Source organism: Triturus cristatus, chromosome 10, assembly GCF_964204655.1.
Source record: "Triturus cristatus chromosome 10, aTriCri1.1, whole genome shotgun sequence".
Classification (NCBI taxonomy): domain Eukaryota; kingdom Metazoa; phylum Chordata; class Amphibia; order Caudata; family Salamandridae; genus Triturus; species Triturus cristatus.
This window is the reverse complement of record NC_140593.1, coordinates 1,122,780,877-1,122,794,299: the sequence shown is the minus strand read 5'-3', so window position 1 is coordinate 1,122,794,299 and position 13,423 is coordinate 1,122,780,877. Positions and strand designations below refer to the sequence as shown.

The 13,423-nt window shown below is 49.9% G+C and overlaps 1 protein-coding gene across 3 annotated transcripts in view; it reads right to left on the bottom strand.

Moving 5' to 3' along the window:
- The window catches only part of CIAO3 (cytosolic iron-sulfur assembly component 3), a 127,391-nt gene that overhangs the window by 16,424 nt on the left and 97,544 nt on the right, over positions 1-13,423 (bottom strand). The gene's annotated exons all lie outside the window — the stretch shown is intronic.

Here is a 13,423-nt window from a genome sequence, read left to right as displayed (position 1 = left end):
ATAAAACATGTCATGAGTGATGTAATATGTGAGGTCATAAGCAGTGCATGGGAGGGGCAGAAGATGTACTAAGCTATGTAAACTACAGCTAGATAAGTTCAGTAGTTTTTAAATGCTACTTATGTTATTATAACACCTAACTATAATGTCACTTTAATCTGTATTTTATCTGTGTGGGACTTGGAACCAGGCCCTGTATCATACCCCGTGACATTAATTAATCACCACTAAGAGTTGGGAGCACAGCCTTGCCAACAGACTGGAAATGCACTCGCCAACTGCGCCTGTAGCCTACCCTAAGACTGCACAGGAGGGGTTGGGCGCAAAGGCTTGGTTTTCGGTAGTGGTTAGGCACTTGCTAGAGTGTTTGCTTTTCTTTGATTCGGGTCAGCATGAAACACTGTAGCTAAAAGCGCTGTGTGAGTCAATGGCAAAAATGGTGATCAATTCTGCTCACAAGACTGGCTAATCTATTGTGATGAGTTGCGTGCCAATTTTGGTGTATTTTGTTTTTTTACTGGTGTGGGATTTAAGCTTCCATGCCTCTGGGTTCCCCTTATTACTCCCATGGATCAGGTCCCGGAGGGTGACCCTCCATTGCTGAGCAAGTTTTCTGTCATAGCACGAACCTTCCAAGTCACAGCTGACTCAAGATTTTCAAAATGGCAGAGCTCTTATCCAGCCAATCACATTTTTTACAAAAAATGTTAATGTGATCAACAGGAATTACGAGTCACGATTCATGAGATAAAATGGCAGAAATATACAAAAGGGTTAACCATTTAAAAGCGGCTTGCCAGCTTTTTTGAACACACATATCAAGAACGACAGAACAGATATACACCAAATCAGCAAAAGCACGCTTTCAGAGCAAAGTTCTCCTTTCATACCAAATTTAGTGTAAAACCATTTAATGTTTCATGCATGAGGCGCAAACAAATCATTTCACTTTTTTGACAACCCCCTTAACTTTTGTTCCCCTGCACTAACGTTGTCCACCTGAAAGTTAAAGATAGTGATTTGCCAAATTTTGTGCAAATCCGTTTCCTGGGTTAAAAGTTACAGGCAAAGTTTAAAACGCCATTTCAGTGAAAAACGAAGAGAGTGTATTACCATTGCTGAATATGGGGAGGGACCATGACTGGTGCGAGACGAGACCTTGAGTGGGTAATGATGCTCCTTCCCTCCCTCCCTCAACAATGGTAAAAGACATCATATTACACTCTATGTATCTGCATATACTGTTTAAGTCATGAATTGTTGTAACAAAAGGTAATTAAATAAACACAAGGGCCCACTGCAGAGAAAGGATGATGTGACGTCCATTCATTCCCTCTACAGGTGGTGCAGGGACAAAAGCGATAGTCAAATTCCAGTGGTTCCAAGGGAGAGTAAAGACATCAAGAGCGCCTCTAGGAGAAGGTATAGCAGCCATGATAGATATCAGATTTAGCTGGTGTATAGATACCAGCCATCCATGACCTTATCGCAGAGGAACTCACCAATTTACTTAATTAATGTGTTCAGCCATCCTAAAGAAACCCCTACACGCTGCTTTCCAAAATTGATAAAAACACAGGTTTGCAGTTTTCACATTTGTACCAATCGGGATACTGTTTTATTGTGAATCCCCTCGCACCAACTCCAGCACATGCCATCTCCTCCCCTCTGTGGGCATCACAAATTAATGGTTTTCAATACCTTGGGAGAGAGTGCTCTCCCCTGCACATTGATTGCTGAGAACCTGGAGCGGACAGAGGGTAGTGAACAGCACCTAATGGCGCAAGTGACTTGGCAGGTGTAACCACCACATCTATATGGAGTAGAAGGAAACGTCCAGCCTCCACAGATGTTAGTCTACCATTGCCATTGCCATTTTGAAAAACTTTAGTACAGAAAGTAGGCCAAAGGGCAGTATCATGAACTTTTTATGGTTTTCCAGTGTAGCAAACTTAAGAAATGTTCATTGGCTGACTACGTGAAAGTGTAAGTCATTATTTAAAAGACCTGGGGACACCAGCCAGTTCTAATGTTCCAAGGCATGAAGCACTTAATCAGGACTACTACCCATTTTAGACAAGATAGTGCAAAAATATATTCCCGTAGAGCAAGTTTAAGAAGGGTGAAAGCCTCATCGCTTCGATCTCTCCTCCACCAAACCATAATTGTCATAAACTGCTCCACAGTGCAGGGACTGTAGCTGATTGACAGCCCGTTAGTGGAGCAAGGGTTAGATCTGCTTCAAAAGGACTTCAAGGAGCAAAAATTATTAAGAAAATGTAGGGCACCAGCAGCAACAGGGCAGGCTTTAGAGCTGTTGGCACCCGGTTTGACAATTTTTGCCCCCCCCCCCCCCCGTGATAACCTTCGCGGATTCCCTCACGACCACCAGGCAAAAGTGCCCCTCATCTCTCCATAGCCCCCCTCACATACATTACATTTGTTTTAAAGCAGTGGTAAAGGCTGACTTTACAAATAAGAATGTTTATCTACCCAAGCAAACACTTTTCAGCAACATAAGGAATATATAATGATAGAGTGTGTGTGTGTGTGTGTGTGTGTGTGTGTGGGGGGGGGGGTGAAACAGAACAGCCTAACCTATTTTCTGCAGTTTGCATGCAATTTGATAATAGTTCTTATCAGTCATTGTTCTATATTAGGGTTGTATCTTATGAACTGTGGTAACAAAAGAATCCCTGTGACAAAAGCAGTAATCCACTCAGCTATCCACTTAAAACACAGAACTGTAATCTGCACGGTACCCGTTTTTTGCAGCAGGCATATTTTACCCTCTGCGCTACTTTATGGTGTGCCCCTAGACAAAACTCTGATCTCTCCAGCAGGAACATTATTCACTAGTGATCTTGACATTTTAAATGCTGCCTGAAAAGTGGACGCACAAGGAACTCTGCTGAAAGAGCTTTTAAATCGTAAGTTATTGCTAAACACAGTACCTCCCCCTGAGGTCAGTGCCCAGTGCGGAGGCACCAGTCGCACTGCCTTAAAGCCGGCCCGAGTGAGAAGATGGTCACTGAAAAAGCAATAAGACCCATTGATCCAAAATAGATTTCTTTGAATTTTCCAGTAAAACAGACACCAGACTACCTGAGAATCATGAGAGAGAAAACCACATCCAAAGTGAATTGGTCCCAACATCTGCAGGCAAGTAGAGTAGTTTTAAGCTACCACTAGCCACTACACTGCTTTTTGTAAGTCTGAAGTACAAGTGCTGTTATGGTGGGGACACCTGCATCAATAGACATTGCTAAAACAGCTTCCATGCTACCTACACGATTGGTATTACTGGGAGAGTAAGCGGACAGGCAACACAATGCCAAGTGTCCTGCTTGTTGACATGCTAATTTTGCTACAAGTATTTGTCTACCTCCATCCCGAAAAGCTTTTTGCAATGAAAATTTGTGTAGCAGGCATGCCTGGACATTGCCTGAAAACCCGTTGAGTGGCTACAAGCATGCAATCCAGTAACCAGCCTCCTCATCTCAAGAGTGAGCTACATTATAAACTACATTAATGGAGGACTGTAAAACACCAATAAATACCCTCCTCACCACTAGATAGGAGCAGCACTAAAGCTCTGTTCTGGGCAAAGTAGAAGGTGGGAGAACTGCTTCTGTTTAACAGCATCTCAAAATAAAATAAACAGTGTTGAAACGTTTCAAACACTCTTCACAGATCTGGGTTAATCCATCATTGCTCAACATGGCACTCCAGTTTAGACCAAGCCATATGCAAATTAGTCTTGATTCTGCTCCCCGAGGGAACAGCCCAGCCCGAACTGCCAAACCAGGGCCTACCAGGACCGGAAACAAACACCCTGGGACCGGTTTCAGGGATTCACCTCTCATCAGCCAGGTTAGCTTGAATCCAATGGCGCAGCGATCAAGGGACCCACATCTAGGCATACCCTTAGGCCTTAGCCACTTACACCACACATAGGAACATCACAAAATGAAATAGGCAGAGTGTTGCAACTTTTCAAACACTCATCCCCAGTCACAGATCTGGGTGAAATCCATCAATATTTCGCTAGCCACGTCACCCCAGTTTGGACCCAGCAGTCAATGTGCCACTGGATTCTAGCTAGCATGGCTGATGAGGGGTGATACCCCCAGACCAGTCCCTGGATGCTTTGTTTCAGGTCCAGGGAGGACCCGACTTGGCAGTTCGGGCTGGACTGTTCCCATTGGGAGCAGGGTCAAGACTGATTTGCATATGGCTTGGTCCACACTGGGCTGGCGTATTGAGGAAAATATGATGGATTAAATCCTGATCGGTTACTGGAGTGAATGTTTGATTTGTTCAGCATTCCATACACCATCTGTACTTTAGGTTTTGTCGCCCTAAGTGTGAGGGATATGCCCAGACGTGGGTCCCGTGATCACTCTGCCACTGGACTCAAACTATCCTGGCTGATGAGGGGCGATACCCCAAAACTGGTCCCAGGATGCTTGTTGCCAGTCCAGGGAGGACCTGGTTTGGCACTTTTGGATGGACTGTTCCCATGGGGAGCAGTATCAAGACTGATTTGCATATGGCTGGGTCCGAACTGAGGTGTTGTGGTGAGCAAGAAAAAAAAGTGAAGGATTAAACCCAGATCTGTGACTTGGAGAGAATGTTTGATTTGTTCAGTATTCCGTCCTACATCTGTTCCTTCTGCTTCTGTTTAACAACAAGCAGCTCACCACAAAAAAAATCTTGCCGCAGTCATATAGATTGTTTGATTCCTAGTAGGGAAGGTGGGCCAGGGAGTGATGGTAAGCTGCAAATGGTATAAACTAAGCTCTCCACATTGGGTTCTTATGATAGTGAGGTCCAATGGGGCAGAAAAGCGTTTCTATGGCACTTATCGGACTTTGCTGAGGAGTGCTTTTGCCATTTAGGGAGGATTTTAAAAAACAACAAAAAAACAGTCAAGCACAGCACCACGTTTTGTTCACCCTAGCGAATGTCTGATGCAAAAAAGGAGATAATCTTTGACTTGGCTCAATCATCGAGCCTGGTTGGTACCCCAGCTGCTGGTATTCCGCATAGCAACCAATAAGGAGGAGAAGGTGGTCAACATCAGAAGAGGTGTTCTCATCAATGGAGCAAAAGTAGTAGAGTGGTCCTTCACATAAATGTCCAAAAGATCATAGCACTTCCCAGTAGAGAATTTGTAAACATATGATATCCTACAAGGAGCAGCTTGCCAGCATTAATGTTTTTTTGTATTCTTGAAGGTGTTAAGCAATATTTGGAATTGAGCCGAGATAGTGCTGGAGCTGTCTGCGGAGAAGTCTGAAGCAGTAAAGATCTGCTAAGGAACTGGAAGGTGGATAGGCATGACTTTCATTGGTGTCAGGACATAATAAGAAGGGCCAGCACTAAAGGCAGGGACAAGCTGGATACTTCGACAGCGGTGGCAGCGAGTGGAGGAGCATAAAAAGGAGCCAAAGGAAAAGTCATGGCCTAGAGCACCTATATCATGGCCTTCCCCAAAAAGGGAAAGTGCTTAGGGTTGGAATACCAAGGGAACTGTGCCTGCTCTAATTAAAAGGCTTTACCTGCAGAGGATATTGGCGAGGTGAGACGTGGGGCACTGTGAACTCATACCAATGATATTACTTGTTCTGGAGGAAGACCAGGATGGAGATGATGGAAGAAGGTACATGTGTTTCTTAGCAGGGAGGGGAAGGGTTTGATCCTGCATTTCTCTTTCCTCCATCAGAACTCAGCTTACTGAACTCTCAGGCCTTTAGGATGCATTATGGAGCAAGGAGAACGGGCCCCCAACGTGCGACTTAATCCCAGATACAGCATGCATCTAATCTCCAGATTCTGGTGTAAATAAGGCGCACACAAAAAAGATGACAAAAATGTGTCAACAAAGCCAGGTCTTTTTTTGTGGCATGTGGAATAATGAAAATTACTTTGTGGTCACCAAGCAAAGCTTTTATGTAGTCTTATCTTCACTGTGCTTGAAGTATGTGCAGCCTCGCCACCAGAATCACCCTGGCACTGCCTCAAACTTTTTTCTGGTATATAAAAGGTCGAAGTCTTGTCGCACAACTGGGAATATTTGAGTTGAGGGGGCAATCTGTAGGAACAAGTAGCCATGATTTCTTTTCTTTTACTGTGCAGCTGGGTTCAAAACAGGAAGAGAGCATTTCAAATAATTGAGAGAAAATGGTTAGACGAATCGCAACAAGCAAAACCTTTTGAAAATGTTATTTTTAGAGCAATCATAAAAAGGGGTTGGGCCCATGTAAAGCGGGGGGGGGGGGGGGGGGGAAGGCTGGGCCATCAAAATAATATATACCATGAAACAAGGTCTATCCCTCTATCTTCAAAACGATTTTTGAACCAAAAGGAACAAACTGCAACTGTCAGTCCTCACAAATGTCACTTTCTTGGGAAACATTCACAAATATTCACTTGGGTGAACGCACATTATTTCATGCGTGATGAGGGGCACCGATTTGTAACCAAGTCTTCAGAAAATTAATTATATTCAAATTTTGAACTCTGTTCTCTGGTGTCAAACTGGAGTGTATATAAACACAACGAAGTGTACTCATTGAATGTGGTTATGCATTCTATTTGTGGGGATTAAAGGACTGTTGTAGTGCTTTCCTTTGGTTAAAACTCCTTTCGAAGATAGCAGGATATGCCTGGCTCCACTATAAATAAAGGCTGCAAACCACACAATGGAAGGATAGTGGCGAGATCCTCTCATAACAAATGGAAGCAGAGAGATCTGTATTTTCCGGGTGCAGTTTATTCCAAATAAAGGATGAGAACATGCCAAGGTTAACAATGTGGAAAGCCTGCAAATACGGCTTATGAGGTATAAACATCACTACTTCAATACTCCGCTCTTGGTAGTTAGATATAGGAGAACCTTAATCTAGACATTGTATTAAAGCATTTCAAGGGCTCAAATGTCTAACCCTTCCCAGCGGGGTGAGGCAATGAAGTCACTAATTCAGATTCTGTGAAATATTCAAATGGGCAAACAATGCAGGAGATCAGCAGTAAGCTCCGCTGCACGAATTTTATCGGGCAACAGGTGGCTGGCACACATTAGGTGCCCGTGTTTCATTTATTTATTCTGAAAGTTTTATATAATGTAAACATGACCCTTGCGGGTATCGGAGAGCTTTACAATTGTCCAGAGAGCAAAGACCATTAGACTCAATAATATCATAGTCGAGAAAAATACAGGTTATGGCAACACCCAGATAAGGGAGGGTACAACACAATGTCAGAACCAACAGATCTTAGAACGCGTACAAACATAGCAATCCCTAGCATCCACAGTCTCAATTATCTGTGTTGCAGTCCTCTCTTACTGAGCAGCATCTGTGGCCACACTTGGAAGGCACTAGGCAGGCTGGAAGACGGATTCTTCCCTGTGTACCTGTCTTTGACAGGGCTGCACAGAGGCCGTGTAGAAATGAGTCTTCCATAATTAAACTGGGTTATATGACCCCTTGAAGACAGCAGCACACACCCACTGGGAAAGTCGACCTAGATTGTCACAATTTTGTAACAAATGCACCCGCGCCTCATGAAGAACCAGCAGCAGCAGATTAGTAAATGCACCTGGCACCAATGCCCTTATGCTTTCTGTGTGCATGGCTCTGCAAGTTAGGTGGGCCAAAAATTACGAATTTCTTTCTTATTTTGATTTCAGCTCCAATCTTAAATACAGGTAAAATGTAAAAGTTTCTTTACTGTATTTTCATACCTGGTGTTTTCCTGCTGGAGCGTCTGTTGCCTTTCCTTGTGCAATAGGCTCAGAGCAGTTCCCAGAGAAATCTTTTGTGCACAAGACATCCTGTTTACATAAAATCCATTTCAGAGCAGGCGTCCCCACACCATGTCTCCATTGGTTTTCCCACCCCCGTTGTGGGGAAAGAAACAATGTGTACTTGGCCATGTGACTCAAGCAGAAAATTGTGCTGTTTCAGGAGATTAGCAACAGTCCTTTCATTTCCCAGGTGTTAAATCTAAACAGGAGCAGCAAGCCCTGTTTTTCTTCCCGGTGAACAAGTTACTTACCTTCGGTAACGATGTATCTGTAAGAAACATTAGTTAGTTAGATTCCTCACCTTAGAATATCCCCAGGCGTCAGACTGGATCCGGAAGATTTTTCGTCAGCAATACCCCTTGCGCGTCGCTAGGCATCGTCTGCGGCTCCGCGTCAGTCGTCGGCGTCGTGCGCCGGAATGATGTCGTCGGAGTACTTAGACGCCGCCCTTGCGCGCTGACGTCAGTTCTTGTACATAGCCTTCCGCGCCAGGAACGCAGAGCCATGCAAGATACCGACACTGGTGCCAAAAAAGTCTAGGGCCCTGAAAGGGATAGCCTTAACCCTAGATGTCAGTTCGCAGAACGGGGAGGATGGGTGGGTCGGTGAGGAATCTAACTAACTAATGTTTCTTACAGATACATCGTTACCGAAGGTAAGTAACTTGTTCATCTGAAAGAAACACGTTAGTTAGATTCCTCACCTTAGAATAGATACCCAAGCAATACCATCCCCGGTGGTGGGTCTGCGAACCAAGATCACACCAGAAAGTCCTGGAGGACAGAACAGCCAAAGAAGCCATCCCTCCGGACTTGGCTGTCAAGGCAATAATGCCTGGCAAACGTGTGTAGCGAAGCCCACGTTGCCGCCTGACAGATGTCCTGCAAAGGGACACCCCGTCCCAAAGCAGAAGTAGCCGCTGTGGCTCGAGTAGAATGGGCGCGCAGCCCAACAGGAGGGTCCTTTTTTGCCAAGGAATAGCAGATTTTGATGCACAAAACGACCCACCGAGAGATGGTCCGTTTGTGCACAGCTTTCCCCTTCTTAGCACCCACGTATCCAACGAAAAGTTGGTCGTCCACCCGGAACTGCTTTGTGCGGTCCAGATAAAAGGAGAGTGCACGTTTTGGGTCCAGACGGTGGAGCCTCTCTTCCTCTTTGGAAGGATGCGGAGGCGGAAAGAAGGTGGGCAAGGTGACAGACTGCCCAAGATGAAAGGGGGTCACCACTTTCGGAAGAAAGGAGGGACGAGGCCGAAGGACAACCTTGTCCGGATGAACAGAGAGAAAAGGAGGCTTTGATGATAAAGCCTGGAACTCACTCACCCGTCTAGCAGAGGTGATGGCTACCAGAAAAGCAGTCTTAAGCGTCAGCAGACGAAGAGGACAATTATGAAGAGGCTCAAAGGGAGCGCACATTAGAAATGTGAGAACAAGATTCAAGTCCCACTGAGGCATTACAAAAGGGACAGGAGGGAACGTGTGAGTAATGCCTTTTAGAAAGCGTGTAACTACAGGGGACTTGAAAAGAGAAGGCTGTTCAGGAAGCCGCAAGAAGGCAGAGATGGCAGCAAGATAACCTTTCAAGGTGCCCAGGGCAGAGCCCTGCTGGGCCAACGAAAGAAGAAAGAGGAGAACCTCAGAAAGAGGGGCGGAAAGGGGATCCACAGCCTTTGCTGTGCACCATGCCACAAACTTGTTCCACCGGCAGGCGTATACCGTCTTGGTGGAGGGACGCCTGGCTGCCAGAATGATATCACAGACTTCAGGAGGCAAGTCAAATGGCATCAACTGCCGCCGCTCAATCTCCACGCATGGAGGTGGAGGCTGGACAGGTTCGGGTGGAGGACCGTCCCCTGCTGCTGCGACAGAAGATCCTCCCGAAGGGGCAGACGTATCGGAGGATCGGTCAACATACAGAGTAGCTCGGGATACCAGTACCTTCGTGCCCAATCCGGAGCCACCAAGATGACTTGGGCCCGGTCGTGCCTGATCTTCTTCAGCACTCTGGGCAGACGTGTTATAGGCGGAAAGGCGTACAACAGACCGCAACTCCACTCGTGACGAAAAGCGTCGCCGAGCGAGTGCCGCCTTGGAAATTCCAACGCGCAGAACTGCTGACATTGCGTGTTCTCTTCGGTGGCGAATAGATCTAACCAAGGCTCTCCCCACTGCTGAAAGAGACCTTGCGCCACTTCGGAGTTCAGACGCCATTCGTGATCCATCATGCACCGGCGGCTGAGTTCGTCTGCTCTGGCGTTCAGAGAGCCCGCCAGATGTTGAACCACTAGGGTGACGCCCTGGTGTTCCAGCCACATCCAGAGGCGCAGAGCCACCTGACAAAGGGTCCACGACCCCACCCCGCCCTGTTTGTTGCAATACCACATGGCGGTGGTGTTGTCTGTGAACACCTGCACGACACTTCCCCTGACAGAGGGAAGGAAGACTTTCAGTGCAAGCCGGATCGCTCTCAACTCCAACAGGTTGATGTGGAGGCGAGACTCCGCCGGAGACCAGAGGCCTCTGATCTCCGCCTCTCCCATATGGTCACCCCATCCCAGGAGGGACGCATCCGTCACCACGACATGCTCCGGTTGGGGAAGTGAGAGGCTCCTGCCCGTGACCCAATCGCGGTCCGTGAGCCACCACTGCAACTGCTGTGCAGTGCCCTCCGAGATCAAGACGTGGTCGGACAGGTTGCCGTGATGCTGGGACCACTGAAACTTCAGGTCCCACTGCAGAGCCCGCATGCGCCGCCTGGCGTGATGCACTACTAGGATGCAGGAGGCCATCAGCCCCAGAAGCCGCAACACTAGCAGGACCGAAACCCAGGATAGAGGCCGAAAGATGGGAATCAGGGCCTGAATATCCCGGACCCGCTGTTCCGGCGGATAGACCCGGAACTGCGCCGAATCGAGAACCGCTCCGATGAAGAGGAGCTTCTGAGAGGGACTCAGGTGTGACTTCGGCACGTTGATGGAAAACCCCAGCAAATGCAGGAGATCCGCCGTAGTCTGGAGGTGGGAGACGACTGCCTGGGGCGAGCCCGCCTTCAACAACCAGTCGTCGAGATAGGGGAAGACTAGGACCCCTGATCTGCGCAGATGAGCAGCGACCACCGCCATCACTTTCGTGAACACCCGGGGGGCACTGGTAAGGCCGAAGGGGAGCACGGTAAACTGAAAGTGCTACTGACCCACCGTGAACCGCAGGTAATGCCGGTGGGCCGGCAGGACGGGGATGTGGAAATATGCGTCCTGCAAGTCCAACGCTACCATCTAGTCTCCAGGGTCTAGGGCAGCTAGAACCTGAGCTAAAGTTAACATTTTGAACCTTTCCTTCCGGAGGAAGGCATTGACGTTCCGGAGGTCCAAGATAGGGCGCAGGCCCCCTTTGCCCTTCTTGGGAACCAGAAAGTAGTGGGAATAACAACCACGACCTACTTCTTGGCTCGGAACGCGCTCGACGGCCCCCTTGGCCAAGAGGGCCGAAACTTCCTCGTGGAGAAGATTCAAATGATCTCCCGAGATACGGTGGTGCTGCGGTGGCATGGCTGGAGGGGTCGTCTCGAAGGGGAGGGAGTAGCCCCTTCGGACGATTTGCAGCACCCACCTGTCCGATGTGATGGACCGCCAGTGGAGCAGGTGATGGCGAACTCTGCCGCCCACTGGCGTGGAATGGGCCTGAAAGCTCGGACTAGGAAGGCTTTGAGGCGGATGCTGCCGGGGTGGATGTGGGCTGACCGCGTCGTCCTGCAGAACCGCCTCGGCGGAAACCACGTCCGCGCGCAGGTTGGTTCTGCGGCTGGTGGCTAGGCTGACGTGAGGAGGCACCCCTTCCTTGCCCACAAAAGGGGCGAAAGGCGGAAGTTTGCGACCGCGGGGCCGAGAGGCCCAAGGACTTGGCCGTAGCCTGGGAGTCCTTAAAGCGATTCAGCGCACTGTCCGCTTTCTCACCAAAAAGGCGAGTGCCATCAAAGGGCATGTCCATGAGAGTGCTCTGGACATCCCCTGAAAAGGACGTGGACCGCAGCAGGCGTGACGTCTAAGCGCCACCGTGGTAGAAATCGCCCTACCCAGCGAGTCCGTAGTGTCAAGCCCACATCGGATTGCATGACGTGCTGCATCCCTCCCATCGGCCAGAGCCTGGGTAAGTCGTGTCTGGGCCTCCTCCGGGCACAGGGGCAGCACGTCCTCCACCGTATCCCACAGAGAGTGGGAATAACGGTCCAAAAGACAGGCGGTGTTCAAGGACCGCAGACCCAAACTAAGGGAGAACAGCTTTTTGCCAAACTGTTCCAGTCTCTTGGAATCCCGGTCCGGCGGAGCGGTCGGGAAGGAGGATTGGGAGGTAGAAGCCTGGCTAACCAGGCTCTCGGGGTGGGGTGTTGGGACAGAAAACTGGGGTCGCCCGGAGCAGGGCGGTGGCGCCTGGCGACGTTCCTGTCCACAGGAGGGACTGTGGAGGGCTTGGACCAAGTGCCCTGCAGAACGTCAATGAGGGCCTCATTGAATTGCAGCAGAGGCTCAGTGGAGCTTGCTGCAGACTGAAGCACCTCAGTGAGGACGTTAGTCCTCACAGCCACGGCAGGCAGCTCGAGCCCAAGGGCTGCGGCCGCCTTGCGCAGCATCACAGAGAAAGCAGCACCCTCCTCCGAAGCCACAGTCGGAGGAGAGATGAATCCAGTGTCTGGTGAGGTATCCAGACCACTGGCCTCCCCCAGTTCATCTGCCCAGTCCTGTGACAGCTGAGCCTGAACGGCCATAGGGTCATCGGACCCCTTCCAGTCGCCCCCGTCATCCGATTCCTGGTAAACAGGAGGAAGGATCGGAGTCGGACGATAGACATAATGTGTCTCTAACGGCGCCGTATGCGGCGTCCATCGACGCCGTAATGGCGCCGGATCCGGAGCGGGGCTGAACTGGGGCTCGACGCCGAGCGTAGCTGGCGTCGGAGGTGGAACCGGTGTCGACGCCGGCGGAGGAGGCGTGACGAGGTCGACCGGCGTCGGCGGGGACGAGTCCCTCGGGAACCTGCGGCGTTGGGGCCGAAGTCGGCGCCGGGGCCGGAGCCGCCGGCATGCAAGGTTGCCCAGTCGGGTCCGCGGGGCCCGAAGGCGCGCCAGCGGGCGTCGACGGCGGAGCCAGGCTCCTCATGGCCGAGAGGAAGGCACTGACTTCCGCCGGCGTCGCATCAGTCCCAGGGACCGGCGGGTATGGGGACGTGCGCGGCGCCTGCGGCTCCGCTGGAGCTGCGGGGGTGGAACCACCCTGACCCTCGGCCGAGTCGCGCGACCGGCGAGGGGAGTCCGAAGAGCGGTGTCGCCTCTTGGACTTCTTAGAGTGCTTCGACTTACCCGAAGACTTGGAGCCAGACGAGCGATGATGACGTCGGCTGTGGCTCCGCGACCGATCCTTGGACCTCCTCCTGGACCGGGATCGAGAGGGGCGCGGAGCCGAGTGGCGAATCTCGAGGAGCTTACGGGACCGCTCCCGTCTAGCCTTCGAGGTCAGGGCCTTCCAGTCCGAACACGACTCCGCGTCGTGGTCGAGGCCCAAACAGTAAAGGCACCGGCGGTGATGATCCGTAACCGACATCAAGCGGTTGCAGT